The sequence below is a fragment of the Ornithodoros turicata genome, chromosome 1 (assembly GCF_037126465.1).
Source record: "Ornithodoros turicata isolate Travis chromosome 1, ASM3712646v1, whole genome shotgun sequence".
NCBI classification, from domain to species: domain Eukaryota; kingdom Metazoa; phylum Arthropoda; class Arachnida; order Ixodida; family Argasidae; genus Ornithodoros; species Ornithodoros turicata.
Genome location: NC_088201.1, coordinates 31,965,488 through 31,985,174, shown reverse-complemented (window position 1 = coordinate 31,985,174; position 19,687 = coordinate 31,965,488). Strand labels below are relative to the sequence as shown.

The 19,687-nt window shown below is 49.9% G+C and overlaps 1 protein-coding gene across 1 annotated transcript in view; it reads left to right on the top strand.

The window, feature by feature from the left end:
• LOC135377889 (adenylate cyclase type 2-like) overlaps positions 1-19,687 on the top strand; it is a 305,742-nt gene that overhangs the window by 26,295 nt on the left and 259,760 nt on the right. The window lies entirely within an intron of this gene.

The following is a 19,687-nucleotide window of genomic DNA, read 5'->3' as shown; positions in this document are numbered from 1 at the left end:
CTAAAACACCTCTGAAACTCCAGTGCAAAGCCAGTCAAGTGTATAAGGGGGAAAAAATTAGCAGGAGCTCTTTGGCTGCACGTATAGCATATGTTTGTAAGTCAAACGTCGCCATGCCTGCACTGGACAGCTGTTTCGGCCTTCTTGGGCCTCATCAGCAGTACGCAGACAGGCAACGTTTGAGCGGATGGCGGCTGAAGGTCACGTGGCACGTGATGCCTCCAGTCAGGGTGTCCTAAGACCCCTCTGAAAGCCCAGTGCAAATCCAGTCAAGTGTATAAGGGAAAAAATTAGCAGGAGCTCTTTGGCTGCACGTATAGCATATGTTTGTAAGTCAAACGTCGCCATGCCAGTACTGGACAGCTGTTTCGGCCTTCTTGGGCCTCATCAGCAGTACGCAGACAGGCAACGTTTGAGCGGATGGCGGCTGAAGGTCACGTGGCACGTGATGCCTCCAGTCAGGGTGTCCTAAGACCCCTCTGAAAGCCCAGTGCAACGCCAGTCAAGTGTATAAGGGGAAAAATAGCAGGAGCTCTTTGGCTGCACGTATAGCATATGTTTGTAAGTCAAACGTAGCCATGCCAGCACTGGACAGCTGTTTCGGCCTTCTTGGGCCTCATCAGCAGTACGCAGGCAGGCAACGTTTGAGCGGATGCCGTCAGAAGGTCAGGTGGCACGTGATGCCTCCAGTCAGGGTGTCCTAAGACACCTCTGAAAGCCCAGTGCAAAGCCAGTCAAGTGTATAAAGGGAAAAAAATTTGCAGGAGCTCTTTGGCTGCATGTATAGCATATGTTTGTAAGTCAAACGTCGCAATGCCAGTACTAAACAGCTGTCTCGGCCTTCTTGGGCCTCATCAGCAGTACGCAGGCAGGCAACGTTTGAGGAGGGGGATGACGTAGGGGGAAGGTGCGGTCAGCCTGCTCTGAAGTGGCGGCTCGGTGCACCCAGGAGAGGGAGAAGAGGGGAGAGGAGAAATGATGGTGGCACAGGAGAGGGAGAGGTGTGCTAACCCTCTTGCTCTGGGATTTGGGTAGTTCAAGAGGACTACCCACCACAGAAAACATGCGAGCACCCCTCAGCAGTCCTCATTGGGATGCTCCCTGTACCACGGTAACCGCCAGGATTATTGGCGAAGTTACCCCATCCGACGTTTGAGCGGATGGCGTCAGAAGGTCACGTTGCACGTGATGCCTCCAGTCAGGGTGTCCTAAGACACCTCTGAAAGCCCAGTGCAAAGCCAGTCAAGTGTATAAGGGGAAAAAAATTAGCAGGAGCTCTTTGGCTGCATGTATAGCATATGTTTGTAAGTCAAACGTCGCCATGCCAGTATTGGACAGCTGTTTCGGCCTTCTTGGGCCGCATCAGCAGTACGCAGGCAGGCAACGTTTGAGCGGATGGCGTCAGAAGGCGACGTGGCACTTGATGCCTCCGGTCAGGGTGTCCTAAAACACCTCTGAAAGTCCAGTGCAAAGCCAGTCAAGTGTATAAGGGGGAAAAAATTAGCAGGAGCTCTTTGGCTGCACGTATAGCATATGTTTGTAAGTCAGACGTCGCCATGCCTGCACTGGACAGCTGTTTCGGCCTTCTTGGGCCTCATCAGCAGTACGCAGGCAGGCAACGTTTGAGCGGATGGCGGCTGAAGGTCACGTGGCACGTGATGCCTCCAGTCAGGGTGTCCTAAGACCCCTCTGAAAGCCCAGTGCAAAGCCAGTCAAGTGTATAAGGGAAAAAAATAGCAGGAGCTCTTTGGCTGCACGTATAGCATATGTTTATAAGTCAAACGTCGCCATGCCAGTACTGGACAGCCGTTTCGGCCTTCTTGGGCCTCATCAGCAGTACGCAGGCAGGCAACGTTTGAGCGGATGGCGTCAGAAGGTCACGTGGCACGTGATGCCTCCAGTCATGGTGTCTAAGACACCTCTGAAAGCCCAGTGCAAAGCCAGTCAAGTGTATAAGGGGAAAAAATTAGCAGAAGCTCTTTGGCTGCACGTATAGCATATGTTTGTAAGTCAAACGTCGCCATGCCAGTATTGGACAGCTGTTTCGGCCTTCTTGGGCCGCATCAGCAGTACGCAGGCAGGCAACGTTTGAGCGGATGGCGTCAGAAGGCGACGTGGCACTTGATGCCTCCGGTCAGGGTGTCCTAAAACACCTCTGAAAGTCCAGTGCAAAGCCAGTCAAGTGTATAAGGGGGAAAAAATTAGCAGGAGCTCTTTGGCTGCACGTATAGCATATGTTTGTAAGTCAAACGTCGCCATGCCTGCACTGGACAGCTGTTTCGGCCTTCTTGGGCCTCATCAGCAGTACGCAGACAGACAACGTTTGAGCGGATGGCGGCTGAAGGTCACGTGGCACGTGATGCCTCCAGTCAGGGTGTCCTAAGACCCCTCTGAAAGCCCAGTGCAAATCCAGTCAAGTGTATAAGGGAAAAAAATAGCAGGAGCTCTTTGGCTGCACGTATAGCATATGTTTATAAGTCAAACGTCGCCATGCCAGTACTGGACAGCCGTTTCGGCCTTCTTGGGCCTCATCAGCAGTACGCAGGCAGGCAACGTTTGAGCGGATGGCGGCTGAAGGTCACGTGGCACGTGATGCCTCCAGTCAGGGTGTCCTAAGACCCCTCTGAAAGCCCAGTGCAAAGCCAGTCAAGTGTATAAGGGAAAAAAATAGCAGGAGCTCTTTGGCTGCACGTATAGCATATGTTTATAAGTCAAACGTCGCCATGCCAGTACTGGACAGCCGTTTCGGCCTTCTTGGGCCTCATCAGCAGTACGCAGGCAGGCAACGTTTGAGCGGATGGCGTCAGAAGGTCACGTGGCACGTGATGCCTCCAGTCATGGTGTCTAAGACACCTCTGAAAGCCCAGTGCAAAGCCAGTCAAGTGTATAAGGGGAAAAAATTAGCAGAAGCTCTTTGGCTGCACGTATAGCATATGTTTGTAAGTCAAACGTCGCCATGCCAGTACTGGACAGCTGTTTCGGCCTTCTTGGGCCTCATCAGCAGTACGCAGGCTGGCAACGTTTGAGCGGATGGCGTCAGAAGGTGACGTGGCACGTGATGCCTCCAGTCAGGGTGTCCTAAGACACCTCTGAAAGCCCAATGCAAAGCCAGTCAAGTGTATAAGGTGAAAGAAAATTAGCAGGAGCTCTTTGGCTGCACATATAGCATATGTTTGTAAGTCAAACGTCGCCATGCCAGTACTGGACAGCTGTTTCGGCCTTCTTGGGCCTCATCAGCAGTACGCAGGCAGGCAACGTTTGAGGAGGGGGATGACGTAGGGGGAAGGTGCGGTCAGCCTGCTCTGAAGTGGCGGCTCGGTGCACCCAGGGGAGGGAGAAGAGGGGAGGGGAGAAATGATGGTGGCACAGGAGAGGGAGAGGTGTGCTAACCCTCTTGCTCTGGGATTTGGGTAGTTCAAGAGGACTACCCACCACAGAAAACATGCGAGCACCCCTCAGCAGTCCTCATTGGGATGCTCCCTGTACCACGGTAACCGCCAGGATTATTGGCGAAGTTACCCCATCCGACGTTTGAGCGGATGGCGTCAGAAGGTCACGTTGCACGTGATGCCTCCAGTCAGGGTGTCCTAAGACACCTCTGAAAGCCCAGTGCAAAGCCAGTCAAGTGTATAAGGGGAAAAAATTAGCAGGAGCTCTTTGGCTGCATGTATAGCATATGTTTGTAAGTCAAACGTCGCCATGCCAGTACTGGACAGCTGTTATGGCCTTCTTGGGCCTCATCAGCAGTACGCAGGCAGGCAACGTTTGAGCGAATGGCGTCAGAAGGTCGCGGGATGCCTCCAGTCAGGGTGTCCTAAGACACCTCTGAAACCCCAGTGCAAAGCCAATACAGTGTATAAGGGGAAAGAAAATTAGCAGGAGCTCTTTGGTTGCACATATAGCATGTGTTTGTAAGTCAAACGTCACCATGCCAGTACTGGACGGCTGTTTCGGCCTTCTCAGGCCTCATCAGCAGAACGCAGACAGGCAACGTTTGAGCGGATGGCGTCAGAAGGTCACGTGTCACGTGATGCCTCCAGTCAGGGTGTCCTAAGACCCCTCTGAAAGCCCAGTGCAAAGCCAGTCAAGTGTATAAGGGAAAAAAATAGCAGGAGCTCTTTGGCTGCACGTATAGCATATGTTTATAAGTCAAACGTCGCCATGCCAGTACTGGACAGCCGTTTCGGCCTTCTTGGGCCTCATCAGCAGTACGCAGGCAGGCAACGTTTGAGCGGATGGCGTCAGAAGGTCACGTGGCACGTGATGCCTCCAGTCATGGTGTCTAAGACACCTCTGAAAGCCCAGTGCAAAGCCAGTCAAGTGTATAAGGGGAAAAAATTAGCAGAAGCTCTTTGGCTGCACGTATAGCATATGTTTGTAAGTCAAACGTCGCCATGCCAGTACTGGACAGCTGTTTCGGCCTTCTTGGGCCTCATCAGCAGTACGCAGGCTGGCAACGTTTGAGCGGATGGCGTCAGAAGGTGACGTGGCACGTGATGCCTCCAGTCAGGGTGTCCTAAGACACCTCTGAAAGCCCAATGCAAAGCCAGTCAAGTGTATAAGGTGAAAGAAAATTAGCAGGAGCTCTTTGGCTGCACATATAGCATATGTTTGTAAGTCAAACGTCGCCATGCCAGTACTGGACAGCTGTTTCGGCCTTCTTGGGCCTCATCAGCAGTACGCAGGCAGGCAACGTTTGAGGAGGGGGATGACGTAGGGGGAAGGTGCGGTCAGCCTGCTCTGAAGTGGCGGCTCGGTGCACCCAGGGGAGGGAGAAGAGGGGAGGGGAGAAATGATGGTGGCACAGGAGAGGGAGAGGTGTGCTAACCCTCTTGCTCTGGGATTTGGGTAGTTCAAGAGGACTACCCACCACAGAAAACATGCGAGCACCCCTCAGCAGTCCTCATTGGGATGCTCCCTGTACCACGGTAACCGCCAGGATTATTGGCGAAGTTACCCCATCCGACGTTTGAGCGGATGGCGTCAGAAGGTCACGTTGCACGTGATGCCTCCAGTCAGGGTGTCCTAAGACACCTCTGAAAGCCCAGTGCAAAGCCAGTCAAGTGTATAAGGGGAAAAAATTAGCAGGAGCTCTTTGGCTGCATGTATAGCATATGTTTGTAAGTCAAACGTCGCCATGCCAGTACTGGACAGCTGTTATGGCCTTCTTGGGCCTCATCAGCAGTACGCAGGCAGGCAACGTTTGAGCGAATGGCGTCAGAAGGTCGCGGGATGCCTCCAGTCAGGGTGTCCTAAGACACCTCTGAAACCCCAGTGCAAAGCCAATACAGTGTATAAGGGGAAAGAAAATTAGCAGGAGCTCTTTGGTTGCACATATAGCATGTGTTTGTAAGTCAAACGTCACCATGCCAGTACTGGACGGCTGTTTCGGCCTTCTCAGGCCTCATCAGCAGAACGCAGACAGGCAACGTTTGAGCGGATGGCGTCAGAAGGTCACGTGTCACGTGATGCCTCCAGTCAGGGTGTCCTAAGAGACCTCTGAAAGTCCAGTGCAAAGCCAGTCAAGTGTATGAGGGGGAAAAAATTAGCAGGAGCTCTTTGGCTGCACGTATAGCATATGTTTATAAGTCAAACGTCGCCATGCCAGTACTGGACAGCTGTTTCGGCCTTGTTGGGCCTCATCAGCAGTACGCAGGCAGGCAACGTTTGAGCGGATGGCGTCAGAAGGCGACGTGGCACTTGATGGCTCCGGTCAGGGTGTCCTAAAACACATCTGAAAGCCCAGTGCAAAGCCAGTCAAGTGTATAAGGGAAAAAATTAGCAGGAGCTCTTTCGCTGCACGCATATGTTTATAAGTCAAACGTCGCCATGCCAGTACTGGACAGCTGTTTCGGCCTTCTTGGGCCTCATCAGCAGTGGCAGGCAACGTTTGAGCGAATGGCGTCAGAAGGTGGCGGGATGCCTCCAGTCAGGGTGTCCTAAGACACCTCTGAAACCCCAGTGCAAAGCCAGTCAAGTGTATAAGGGGAAAGAAAATTAGCAGGAGCTCTTTGGCTGCACATATAGCATGTGTTTGTAAGTCAAACGTCACCATGCCAGTACTGGACAGCTGTTTCGGCCTTCTTAGGCCTCATCAGCAGTACGCAGACAGGCAACGTTTGAGCGGATGGCGTCAGAAGGTCACGTGGCACGTGATGCCTCCAGTCAGGGTGTCCTAAGAGACCTCTGAAAGTCCAGTGCAAAGCCAGTCAAGTGTATAAGGAGGAAAAAATTAGCAGGAGCTCTTTGGCTGCACGTATAGCATATGTTTGTAAGTCAAACGTCGCCATGCCTGCACTGGACAGCTCTTTCGGCCTTCTTGGGCCTCATCAGCAGTACGCAGACAGGCAACGTTTGAGCGGATGGCAGCAGAAGGTCACGTGGCACGTTATGCCTCCAGTCAGGGTGTCCTAAGACCCCTCTGAAAGCCCAGTGCAAAGCCAGTCGAGTGTATAAGGGAAAAAAATAGCAGGAGCTCTTTGGCTGCACGTATAGCATATGTTTATAAGTCAAACGTCGCCATGCCAGTACTGGACAGCTGTTTCGGCCTTCTTGGGCCTCATCAGCAGTGCGCAGGCAGGCAACGTTTGAGCGGATGGCGTCAGAAGGTCACGTGGCATGTGGTGCCTCCAGTCAGGGTGTCCTAAGACACCTCTGGAAGCCTAGTGCAAAGCCAGTCAAGTGTAAAGGGGAAAAAACTAGCAGGAGCTCTTTGGCTGCACGTATAGCATATGTTTGTAAGTCAAACGTCGCCATGCCAGTATTGGACAGCTGTTTCGGCCTTCTTGGGCCTCATCAGCAGTATGCAGGCAGGCAACGTTTGAGCGGATGGCGTCAGAAGGTGACGTGGCACGTGATGCCTCCAGTCAGGGTGTCCTAAGACACCTCTGAAAGCCCAGTGCAAAGCCAGTCAAGTGTATAAGGGGGAAAAAATTAGCAGGAGCTCTTTGGCTGCACGTATAACATATGTTTGTAAGTCAAACGTCGCCATGCCAGTACTGAACAGCAGTTTCGGCCTTCTTGGGCCTCATCAGCAGTACGCAGGCAGGCAACGTTTGAGTGGATGGCGTCAGAAGGTCACCGCTTTGTTGTGCAACATCTACAAATTCCAGTCGAGTTGCCTCATACTTAATGGAGAAGTTGGGCCGGCGTTTCCTATTCTAAAGGGTGTGAGGCAAGGCTGCCCGCTCTCACCGATTCTTTTCACGCTAGCCATAGATCCCTTTCTTTGTATGGTGGAGAATGACCGTTGAGTTCAGGGTCTACCGTTGCCGGGCACAAGTCGATGGAGGATCTCTGCGTATGCGGACGATCTTACGTTGTTCCTTGAGCAACCTGAGGAGCTTGACGCTGTCTTAGAAGACTTTGCCACGTATGGCGCTAGCTCGGGTGCATGCCTTAATTTGACGAAATGCGCATGTATGAACCTGGGCTTTTCGGCCAGGCCCTCTCTGTCTCAAATACCCTTAAAGTCTTCGATCACTATCTTGGGAATTCCCTTCAGTGAGCAAGGAGTTCCTCGTTCAGCGTGGAGGACACTCGTCGATAACCTCAAAGCGGAGATTGCCAAAACAAGGTCATTCACGTTCTCTATGAAGGAACGGGCCTACTTGTTGAAGTCGGTCTTGTGTCCTCGCATCTGGCATTTAGGGCAAGTTTCTCCCCCGACACCGGCAATTGCTTCCCGCATTCATTCAGTACTGTACAGCTTTTTCTGGGATAACCGAACTCCTCTTATTCCTCGTGCTGTTCTGCAGCTCCCAGTACGACAAGGCGGTTGGAGCTTGCCAGATGTTAAGGTAATATGTCAGACGCTCCTCCTCAAAAACTTCCTTCGTATCTTGGACGACACCTCCAGTCCTTTTTTCCTCTTGATCGTCTACTGGTTTAGTGTCCTCCTCTTACGTGAGCTTTTACCGACGATGCACAGTACGGGCTATGTCGTAGCAGAAAATCCGCATCGCCTTTGTGTGATAGCAGTACGGCTGTTCCGAAGACTGGCTGAGCTGTTAGGTCCAGTTGAGATCCGCCAGATGTCTCCTATTCGTGTTAGCGAAGCTTTTGCTTGGTCGGAGGAAGATGCGCGAAGACGTTCGGAACGCGTGGGTGTCCGATTTTCTCGTTTGACCCATGGATGGCTTCCCGAGGGACCGCGAGACCTCGGCTGGAAAATCGCATGGGGGATTTTGCCTTCACGCGATCGACTTCAGGTTTGGGGTATACCAGGACCCACCATGTGTGACATGTGTGACCATCCTAAGACAACTCGCCATATTTTTGGACCATGCCGTGTGGCGCGATTGTTCTGGCTGCACCTCAGTCGTAGTCTAGGCGTTCCTGTGGTATCTCTTTTTGATGGTGACTACAATCGAGTTAACACAGCGCGTGATCGCATTCGTCGACTAGCGGCTACTGTGGGCCAACATCATCTATGGCGGGCTAGATGTTACGCGATATTTCGTGGCCGAACCTTTGTACCGTTGCAAACTGTTGTCGTTAGAACTCGCGAAGACATGGTTGCCAACCTTACTATGTTATATTGTGGCCTAGGTGAACGGGAGTTTAGCTCTGCGGGGCTTGACTGTGCTGTCATTCATGTGAGTAATGGTATAGTCACACTTGTAAAGCGAGCTGTGTGATTCATAACGTCCTGCATTAACAAGGCTGTGTAGCCAGATGGTGTCGCTCGGTTGTGTATAATGTAATCTTGTTACATGTGAAATAAACTTTCTTTAAACAGCTGTCCAGTACTGGCATGGCGACGTTTGACTTACAAACATATGCTATACGTGCAGCGAAAGAGCTCCTGCAATTTTTTTCCCCTTATACACTTGACTGGCTTTGCACTGGGCTTTCAGAGGTGTCTTAGGACACCCTAACTGGAGGCATCACGTGCCATGTGACCTTCTGATACCATCCGCTCAGACGTTGCCTGCCTGCGTACTGCTGATGAGGCCCAAGAAGGCCGAAACAGCTGTCCAGTACTGGCATGACGACGTCTGACTTACAAACATATGCTATACGTGCAGCCAAAGAGCTCCTGCTAATTTAATTTTTTCCCCTTATACACTTGACTGGCTTTGCACTGGACTTTCAGAGGTGTCTTAGGACTCCCTGACTGGAGGCATCACGTGCCACGTGACGTTCTGACGCCATCCGCTCAGACGTTGCCTGCCTGCGTACTGCTGATGCGGCCCAAGAAGGCCGAAACAGCTGTCCAGTACTGGCATGACGACGTCTGACTTACAAACATATGCTATACGTGCAGCCAAAGAGCTCCTGCAAATTTTTTTCCCCCTTATACACTTGACTGGCTTTGCACTGGGCTTTCAGAGGTGTCTTAGGACACCCTAACTGGAGGCATCACGTGCCATGTGACCTTCTGACACCATCCGCTCAGACGTTGCCTGCCTGCGTACTGCTGATGAGGCCCAAGAAGGCCGAAACAGCTGTCCAGTACTGGCATGACGACGTCTGACTTACAAACATATGCTATACGTGCAGCCAAAGAGCTCCTGCTAATTTAATTTTTTCCCCTTATACACTTGACTGGCTTTGCACTGGGCTTTCAGAGGTGTCTTAGGACTCCCTGACTGGAGGCATCACGTGCCACGTGACCTTCTGACGCCATCCGCTCAGACGTTGCCTGCCTGCGTACTGCTGATGCGGCCCAAGAAGGCCGAAACAGCTGTCCAGTACTGGCATGACGACGTCTGACTTACAATCATATGCTATACGTTCAGCCAAAGAGCTCCTGCAAATTTTTTTCCCCCTTATACACTTGACTGGCTTTGCACTGGGCTTTCAGAGGTGTCTTAGGACTCCCTGACTGGAGGCATCACGTGCCATGTGACCTTCTGACACCATCCGCTCAGACGTTGCCTGCCTGCGTACTGCTGATGAGGCCCAAGAAGGCCGAAACAGCTGTCCAGTACTGGCATGACGACGTCTGACTTACAAACATATGCTATACGTGCAGCCAAAGAGCTCCTGCTAATTTAATTTTTTCCCCTTATACACTTGACTGGCTTTGCACTGGGCTTCCAGAGGTGTCTTAGGACTCCCTGACTGGAGGCATCACGTGCCACGTGACCTTCTGACGCCATCCGCTCAGACGTTGCCTGTCTGCGTACTGCTGATGCGGCCCAAGAAGGCCGAAACAGCTGTCCAGTACTGGCATGACGACGTCTGACTTACAAACATATGCTATACGTGCAGCTAAAGAGCTCCTGCTAATTTTCCCCCCCTTATATATACAGGGTGTTTCAAAAAACGTGTCATTCGGACTTTATAAAAAAACGGGGCGACGGAAAAATACGGGGTAAAGGGCAGTTGTGTGGCAACTGAATTTGCCATCTTGCAAAAATATTTTCATTTGATTTTAATTAAAATAAATTGAATTTCTTTAATTGAACTCCAAAATTCCCCAAGTCAACCTAACGTTTTTTTTACAGAATTTGAGAGCCCGTAGCGAACTTAGTCAGATCCACCAAGAAATCCGCTCGATATTGCAAATGGAACTGCCCATAAAAAAGTCCCGAAGTTGACGAAGTTGAGGCTTCAGAGTTTCGGGTATTCAACAGCGCACCAAATCAGTCGGAAAAATGCGCGGAGGGCAGGACATGCTCCTGCCCCCATGAAGCTAGAACAGTTTATCGCCAAACCGGCGTGCAGCACAAGACGCGCAGATAACAAGGCGGGTGACATTCCACCATACGTTGATAAGCGGCAAACAAAAATGATTCCGCCTCTTTTTTCCCGCCCTGTGTTTTTTCGACCTTCTATCTTTCATGGGGGCAGGAGGGTGTCCTCCTCTCCACGAATCTTTGCGTCTGATTTGGTGCGCCGTTGAATACCCGAAACTTTGAAGCCTCAATTTCGGGACTTTTTTTGGGCAGTTCTATTTGCAATATCGAGTGGATTTCTTGGTGGATCTGACTAAGTTCGCTACGGGCTCTCTAATTCTGTAAAAAAAACGTTAGGTTGACTTGGGAAATTTTGGAGTTCAGTTAAAGAAATTCAATTTATTTTAATTAAAATCAAATGAAAATATCTTTGCAAGATGGCAAATTCAGTTGCCACAAAAGTGCCCTTTACCCCGTATTTTTCCGTCGCCCCGTTTTTTTATAAAGTCCGAATGACACGTTTTTTGAAACACCCTGTATGTTATGTACAGAACGAAACAGCTGTCCTCGGCTGGGAGTGCACGATCAACTTATAAACATATGCTCAACGTACAACCACAGAGCTTCGGCTATTTTCCCTTTGTGTATACATAGGAGACATACAATGGAAACGTAGGTGGCTCCATGGCGCTTGGTTCGTGACAACACTGAGCACACAGCGAGCTTCGTCTTAAAACGTGACTTCAGCCCGTACGTCCCTGATATAGCGCGCCAGGGCACAGAGCGCGGGTTGGCGGTGGTTGCATCGGCCAACTCCCTATTACCTTCTCAACGCTAATGAATCTATTGAGGGCGTCCTTCAGTGTTTCTCGAATAGAGTTGAAGCGTCGGCAGGTTGAAGCACGTGCTCCGTGTCCTCCAGGGTACCGCATGTTGGACAGTTCGGTGAGCCAACGACACCTATCTATAGGAAGGCTGCTGTGAACGGCACACTGAGTTGCAGGCGATAGATTACGGACTTCGATTCGTGGGAGGAATGAGTGTTGCATGCCGTCGCATAGCCACATGTTTTTAGAGAGACGATTTCGTAATCAAACGAGTCGATAATCTGTCTCAAATTTGGTGAAGTTAATTTTACGAGTAGGTTTTTATCATAGATATATTACTTTACTACTATAGTTTTATGCTCTCGTATACTCTATCGTTTTTATGGTGTGCATTTCCAGCCAAATCTCGCCCAAGGTAGACGCCGTTAGAAAAGATCCCACAATATCCGTATCATCAGTGAAAGTGTTCTTTCTTCTTCTTCCTCAGTCTCTGCTATGTTTATTTGAGTAAGGAGGATTACAAACGGCGCAGCTTCTCCTTCTTGGTGTCGTATCAGCCAAAGGGCAATAGGCCACGCAACATTGGGTGGGTGGATAACGTTACCTGTTGAAGACACACGAGACACACAGATACTGGCCGTGATTCACAAATGACTTGCGCCGTGTGCGCGTTGGCTACCTTTCTTCTTCCTCACACACGCAGGTTTAGGTTCCGAAGTTAGCATCCCCAAGAATCCTGGCTAAAATGTAAAGCAGGCTTCACCCGATTCACCGAGGAGATATGTGAAGGGAGTTGTGTGAGGAGTGAGTTGTCCTGGTCCCGCGCTTAACTAGAAAAGGCCGCAGTGTAGCCAAACTGAATTGTTTTCTTGTGGTCAGCATGTTACACCACAGATTTCATAGCCTCTCTAACGGACCTACTCGGACCAACTCGAACCAACGTCTTATGACCAACTTTGAGACAGTGTTTAACACACATTTTTGAAAGAGGTTTATGGGTTCTTAGATTTAAGTGCGGCGCACTCGATAGCTGATTCCAAACGCAAACATTTAATAAGCTTACGCACGGGTGGCTGAATCGTTGGTTCCTGCGCGTTGCGGTTGTTTCTTCTGTGTCCGCACTGTAAGAGAGAGGGGAAAAGGACTAGTTTTAGTCCCTTCAAGGAGTAGAAGTTTAGGGTCTGTTTGTAGTGCTAGGGAACAAATTTCAGTGTCAGGGCACCAGAATGGTTAGTAAAAGTCAACTCAATGCGTACACTGTTAAAACAGAACTTTACCGCATAACACGCTTTTCACACGTGTTACCCTCTCCCAAATGCACTACCAAAAGTATGATTTCGGGGGAGGGGGGTAGAACCAGGCTCCAACAGCTCCCCATAGAGCCCATAGTTTGAGATAATTCACACAACACTGGGCACACGACCAATGAGAGTGCAACGTTGTAGAAATTATGCAATGCCAGTCGGCCAATCAGGAGCCTTAACTTTGGCTGGCCTTTCGACCGGTTCTGGCTACCATCGACTTCTACCGGATTTCACGCCTACCGCCGTTACCCGATATTCAAAATAACTGAAGCTTTTTTTGGCTAAAAGAAATATTTATTTGACACAAAGCACTGATTCAAAGATCTGATACATGGGTGTACTGTGAATACAAAGTCCACTGCGTTGCTGACGCACTGTAACTAAGTTCGAACTTGAAGCAAAACGAACACAGCTCTCGAAATCCGACGGGGCCCGCGCTTGTTCTTCACACTGCAACCGCTCCAACTCACGAAGCATTCCAGTTCCGGAGTTGATAGGCTGTTCGCGGGACAACAGTCGTGTCCGGGAACAGCGCAACACACGTTGAATCACAACGACGCATGAATAAACCAGCGAACACTTCTACAAACTGTTCTGCCATCACCGAAACACGAAACACAAGAGGACGCCTTGCCGGCCCTTTTATGATGAGCATCTTCTTTCGTTGTTTGCAGAGCGGAAAAGGCGCTTGTGTGGCACGTAATTGTAATCCTGTCTTTGTTGTCAGGTCTCAAAATCCGACGGCGCCTGAAATCGTTCTTCACGCTCCAACCGCACCAGCCCACGAAGCATTCCAGTTCTGTAGTTGATAGACTGTTCGTGGGATAATAGTCGTGTCCAGGAACAGCACAACAACGTAGAATCACAAACTGCCGATTGACATCACCGAAACACGGAACACAAGAGGACGGACGCCGTGCCGACCGATGCGAGCTATTTCGAAACTATGCTGAAACGGCCGCCGGGACGCTGCACACACATGCGCGCGTACAAAATGCGATTTCAAAACGTTGTCGACCAATCGGAGCGCGCACGCAGTCTGGGCCAATGAGCTTGCAACGTTGTAGATTGGCGCAGTGGTACATACTCTACAGCCGCATCCTCGGTTACCTGGGGAGGACTGGTAGAACTTCCTAAACCCCCTGGCCATGTCCAGTGATTTATCCAGACCCCCTTACACCCCTCAAAATATGGAGGATACCCCTAAAAGTTTGTGTGATTGCACACTATTTTGTCAAAAGCATGTAAATACACCCCTTGCGGAGTTCGATCCCCCCCCCCCCACCCCCCACCACCACTGGCTACGTCCATGACTAAGGGTATGCTATGCGGGGAGGTCATGTTTTAAGAGTGTACGGGTGGATCAAAGGTGGGCTTCACCCAATAGTAATGAATCAGGTGGAGCACACCAATTTAATCGTGCTTCTTGGGAATGAAACTTTTGAAACCTAAAAGGAACTTCGAAGATCCCATTATTCATACACAGAATTGTAATGAGAAGCCTCGCCAAACACGAAGTATTGTTAGGCAAATATGCTACAGACATTTTTAGACATGTTACACTCTAAAAACAGAACTTCACCGCATAGCACGCTGTGCGCCAACCATTGCCACGAACGATGGGGCTTATCGCGGCCGATTCGAAGAAACAGGGGGCGTACGCCTTTTTTGTGGCAATTTTCATATATCCAAACTTACCACAAAAAGGCGTACGGCTTTCTCTCTCCTCGAATCAGGGGCCCTATTCCGAGCTACCGATTGCGCGCGACCGACACTGTCGGTAGGCGAGGATCGCTCGCTCTCGATCGACCTTGTGGGAACGACCCATGCAACTTTTGATATTCCGACGGCGCCTCTAACGATAGCGTGCTTGAATCGCGAGGTGCACCGCACGAGCAATCGAGCTGTTTGCAACCGATGGCACGTGATGCGTGATGTCACGTATCGACGGCATCGAGCATTTGGTATTTCCTTGTCTTCTAAACGTGTCGCTTGTGAACGACGCTATCGGCTGAGTGTCGGTGCACGAGCGATTTCTCGGACCCAGTCGTTTGGCCTGTCGAGTAGCCAGAGCATTCAACGGAGATGGCTGCAAGTTACTTCGCGTGGCTGCTATCGAGGCCAACGCGGTCAGAACCTATGTGCACGTCGACCTGCCTTCATCGCTCTGTGAGGCAGAAGCTGCCTCGGGCGGTGCCATACAAATGATCGTTGATGCGGACTCCGAGGCCGGCAGTGCCCGTATCCCGAGTCTCCTGCATCCCGGTCGTCGCCACTTGCCTAATCACAGAGGCGAGTCGCTCCTCCAGCTCAGAGAGCGATTCTTTCGGTGGGGGACCTGTTCCCGTCTCCCGCGTGTGATGTGAGATGCGAGCTGCCTTGGCTTTGGTGGCGCTTTTCCTGTTGGTCCACGTCTAAAAGTTTTCATTGAACACAACTTCAATCAAGTAGTGGGATATTGCAACAAAAACAACACATATATTCTGATGATGCAGGGGGGCAGTTTTCCACTCTATGAGTGGAAAGCTACCCCATAGCTAGGGGTTCTAATGTGAGTGGTGACAATGATGAGTGATGACAATGAGAGATGACGGGAATGATCGGAGCGGCGATGGCGATGATGAACGTGATCGTGATGGTGGAAATGTCCGAGAGCGCTGGTGGGATCATAATGAGTTCCATACGCCTGTCGCCTCAAAAGATCCAACTACATGACGTAAGGTCGCCCTGGAGTGGGCCGCGGTGTCCCAAGGGCCGATGACGGGGATATTGCAGTCGTCACTGCTGCCGCGAATTTTGAGATTTCTGTTGGTGTTTCTATCCGATATTAATTAACGCACCTTTCTCCACCTCTCAACGGGTTTCACTGCACCACCGCTGGCGTTCAAACGTGTAGCCAGCTCGCACGACTCCCTATTTCTGTCTTGCGATGTGTAGCCAGCGGACAGCCCACCCGTAAAGGGATTACGGTGCTCCTCTACATAGTCGAGCACAATGTGAAACTGCTCCGAGGTGGGACGTGAAGCGCGTACCGGTGAATCCATCGCAGATAGAGGAAATTATACGAAAAAAAGAAAAACAAGCACAGCTTGTTTCTTTTTTTTTTTTTGCGTCGTCTTTTATTGCCTATGTTTGCTTTTATCTCAAATGCACAAAGTTATATTTGCGAACGCGCTCGTGCAATCGCTTTGTCGTCGTCATCTGGGATGCGCGTGACAGTGACTTTGAACACGTCGACGGGCTGAGCGATAGTAAATAACCCAAGCGCGCGATCGTTAGACGTAACCCGAAATACCAAAAGTGGCAGGTATCGTTCCCGCCGCCTCGATCGCTTCGCCTACCGACACCATCGGTGGTCCGGAACTACATGTGGTAGCTGCTCAACTTATTGGGAAGTTGTCAGTGGTTCCTTTGCCTTTGCCTAGCTTCCGACTGCTTTTCACTGCATGTATTCACTGTCAGCCGTGGAAAAATTTGCTAGAGCGGGAAGCCGCTATAGAATGTAGCAAAAAAAAAAAAAAAATCATTACACACGTTGCTAGCTTCTGAGGGTCAGAACCAGGCGGCAGTCGTCTTCTGGTGGTGAAAAAATTGGAACCCGAGAAATTCACCATGAACCCCCCCCCCCCCCAATTCACCAAAAACAAGTTCACCAAAAAGAATTTCACCATGTACCAGCTGGCCTGCACCCTTGCCCTTTTGCCGTTGTCTTCTGGTGGTTCGTGTTGAAAATTGCTCTTTTTCACGTTCCCTTCTGCTGAGCTCTCCCCGCTGAACAAGCGTGTGCATCGGTCAAACGACGGGATCGTTCACGCGCGGCTCGTCTGGAAGCACTGGAATACCAAATTCTCGGTGCTGTCGTTCGATGACATCACACACCACGTGCCGTCGCTTGCAAACGACTCGATTGCGCGAGCGAGGCACCTCGGAATAGGGCCCCTAAGCGATAAGTCTATCATTCGTGACCATGGTTAGCGCGCACAGCGTGCTATGCGGTGAAGTTCTGTTTTTAGAGTGTATTATGGCTCCAACACTCTAAAAAAAAAGAGCTTCACCGCATAGCACGCTGAAGGCCAACCATTGCACAGAATGATACCTTTATCACTTTTGATTTGTGGAAAGCGCGAGACGTATACGCCTCCCGTTTTTCAACAAATCCACAGTGATAAAGCTATCATTCTGTACAATTGGTGACCTTCCGCGTGCTGTACGGCGATGTTCTGTTTTTAGAGGGTTTAGGAGTATGGAGGTGAAGCTTTTTTCACGTTTCACTGATCCTTGGTCATGCGTAATGCTGCAGCAGCAAAACAAAAAAGGAAAAAAAAACGGAGAAGTACGCAGGGAAAAGAAAACGAAAGAAAGCGACGAACTCATTATCTCCAATATGTTAGTCGTTGTAACGCACAATTCATGGTTCAGCAGCAAGTAAGTTACGAAAAAGCCAATCAGGGACCGCACTGTCACTCATTGGCTTTTTTCGCGAATTTGTTGTGTTGTGTTTGTCCCTAGACGAGCTCGCCCCGGCTCGTTTGCTTATGTGGTTCAGTAGGTATATGTGAGCATCGGTATTGTTTATACAACAAATTGCGTATGTCTTGACGGGCCAGTACTATAGATTCTTAGGAAAATACAAAGAATGCACGCATAGTGCCATTAATGCAACGTGAAGCATTACACTATCAAAATATTTGTAGATTGCGTAGTGCTAATGCTTCAACGAGAGAAAAAAGTGCACAAGATTGCACAACGAGAATACATCAGAAAGAAGTCTGTCGACCTGATTGCGCATTTGTTAGTTATTGACGAATCTAATCTGACAGATAGAAAAGTTGTGTCAGTGAAGGTTGAAATTCGGAGCGACTTTACCCGTGGCGCATTCCCAAGCAGCAAAATGTACCGAAAGTCGAGTGCAATAGGGGTGGACGGGACTCCTGAAACTAAAGAACATTGACAAGACACATACCGTCCAACCCTATTGCACTCGACTTTCAGTACATTGTGCTGCTTGGGTTGCTTCCTGCCCGGTTGACACGCCACCGTAAGTTGCGTCATCTATGTTTCACTTTCATGCCGCCTTGACAAGGGCCGGAGATAATGCCACTAAATACACGAGATAAACTGATGTTCTGAGGCTGGAACAACATAGAACAACAACTTTCATCACTAAATACACGTCCACTACAGACACGGCGGTGCGTTGACCACTCCGGCCGCTTCGGTCTAACTGGTATACTCCACGTCATGAGCCACCTGATGTATTCCTATCGTCTTCTCCTGTCGACACAAAGTTACGTGAGCCTGCCTTATTCGTTACGGGCTCTGTGAAGGAACTGAGGGGTTTCTGGTGTTCGTCTGAATGAAATACCTTTCTTGCGCGCTACAGTACAAGGGTCGTTCAAGGTTGACCAGGACTTTTGCTCAAGAGAGAGAGAGAGAGAGAGAGAGAGAGAGAGAGAGAGAGAAAGAAACAGTGAGTGAACGTAATTGAATAAAACTTTCGGAGGACGAAGTGCAATCCTTCTCCTGTCAGTGGCATGTGTAGCAGCGGCAGCTATCATAGCAGCGAGCAATGGATGTGTAGCTGGGGAACAACGATGCATAATCAAGTTCCTTTTGAAGGAGAACGTCAAACCAGCTGAAATTTTGCAAAGATTGCAGGCACAGTATGGGGAACGAACGGTGTCAAGGAGTGTCCGAATGGTGCAGACAGTGGTCAGTGGTACGAATGAACCCCATGGACACGTTCGTCCGACTGCAGTCACGCCAGTAAACATCGCAGGTGTTGAGCAAACCATCCTCGAGAACCGGCGAGTAACAGTTCGGGACATTGCAGCCCAGCGTAATATTAGTGTTGGCAGTGTGGAGACAATCATTCACGATCACTTACTGTTCCGAAAAGTCTGTGCAAGATGGGTTTCCCGGCACCTCACTTACGGTCAGAAGGGAGCGCGCATTCCAGTCTCTGAGCAGCTGCTTAACCGGTTTCAATCCGATGGGGATGAATTTCTGAAATCGATCATCACATGTGATGAAACCTGTATGCATGATTTCACCGCAGAGACAAAAAGCAGCAGCATGGAATGTCCTGGGAGGCTTCCTCGCCGACAAAGAAAAGTAAGATGCAGCCATCTGCTGGCAAATCCATGGGAACTGTCTTTTGGAACATGCGGGGTGTCATATATGTGGGTTTCCCAGAGTAAGGGATCACGATTAATGCCCGGTACTATACTACACGTTGATAAAGGGTGCTGCGCGAAACGCAATTCGCAAGAAAATGACTGGGATGTAGTCCGGAAGGGTCATTCTTCTTCATGACAATACCCGACCTCACACGGTGAATTTGACGGTCACAACTCTGGCCAAAATGCGCTAGGAGGTTTTGCATCATGCACCTTACAGCCCAGATTTAGCCCCAAGCGATTATCATTTGTTTGGGAGCAAACCTTCGAGGAAAGACGTTCCACACAGATGAAGCCCTCCAGAAAGATGTTCTGCAGTGGCTACGACAGCAACCCGATTCTTTCTGCGCCAAAGGTATCAAAGACTTGCCACAGCGATGGCAACGGTGTCTAGATGCGGACAGTGAGTACTTTAAAAACCGACGTAGTTTGGTGCTTCCCGAACTTTCCATTGTATTAAAGTAATAAAAGTCTCGTTCAACCTTGAATCACCCTCGTATTTTGTGGAAGGACTCGTTAGTTCTCGTGCGCCCAGTCGCAATCAAAAGAGAGGGAGAAAAAAAGAAAGAAAAACAAAACAAAAAAATATATGGAGGGAGTTTCCTGCTCTTTTAATGAACTCGAGACTCCCCCTGTTAACCCTCCAACAGATAAACCGGGCTGCGATAGCAATGAATTACACAGGAAGGGTTAACTGGCTTTTAGTGCTCGTTGTCTCCGTAACTGCCGTGATATAAGCTGTACGGTAATTT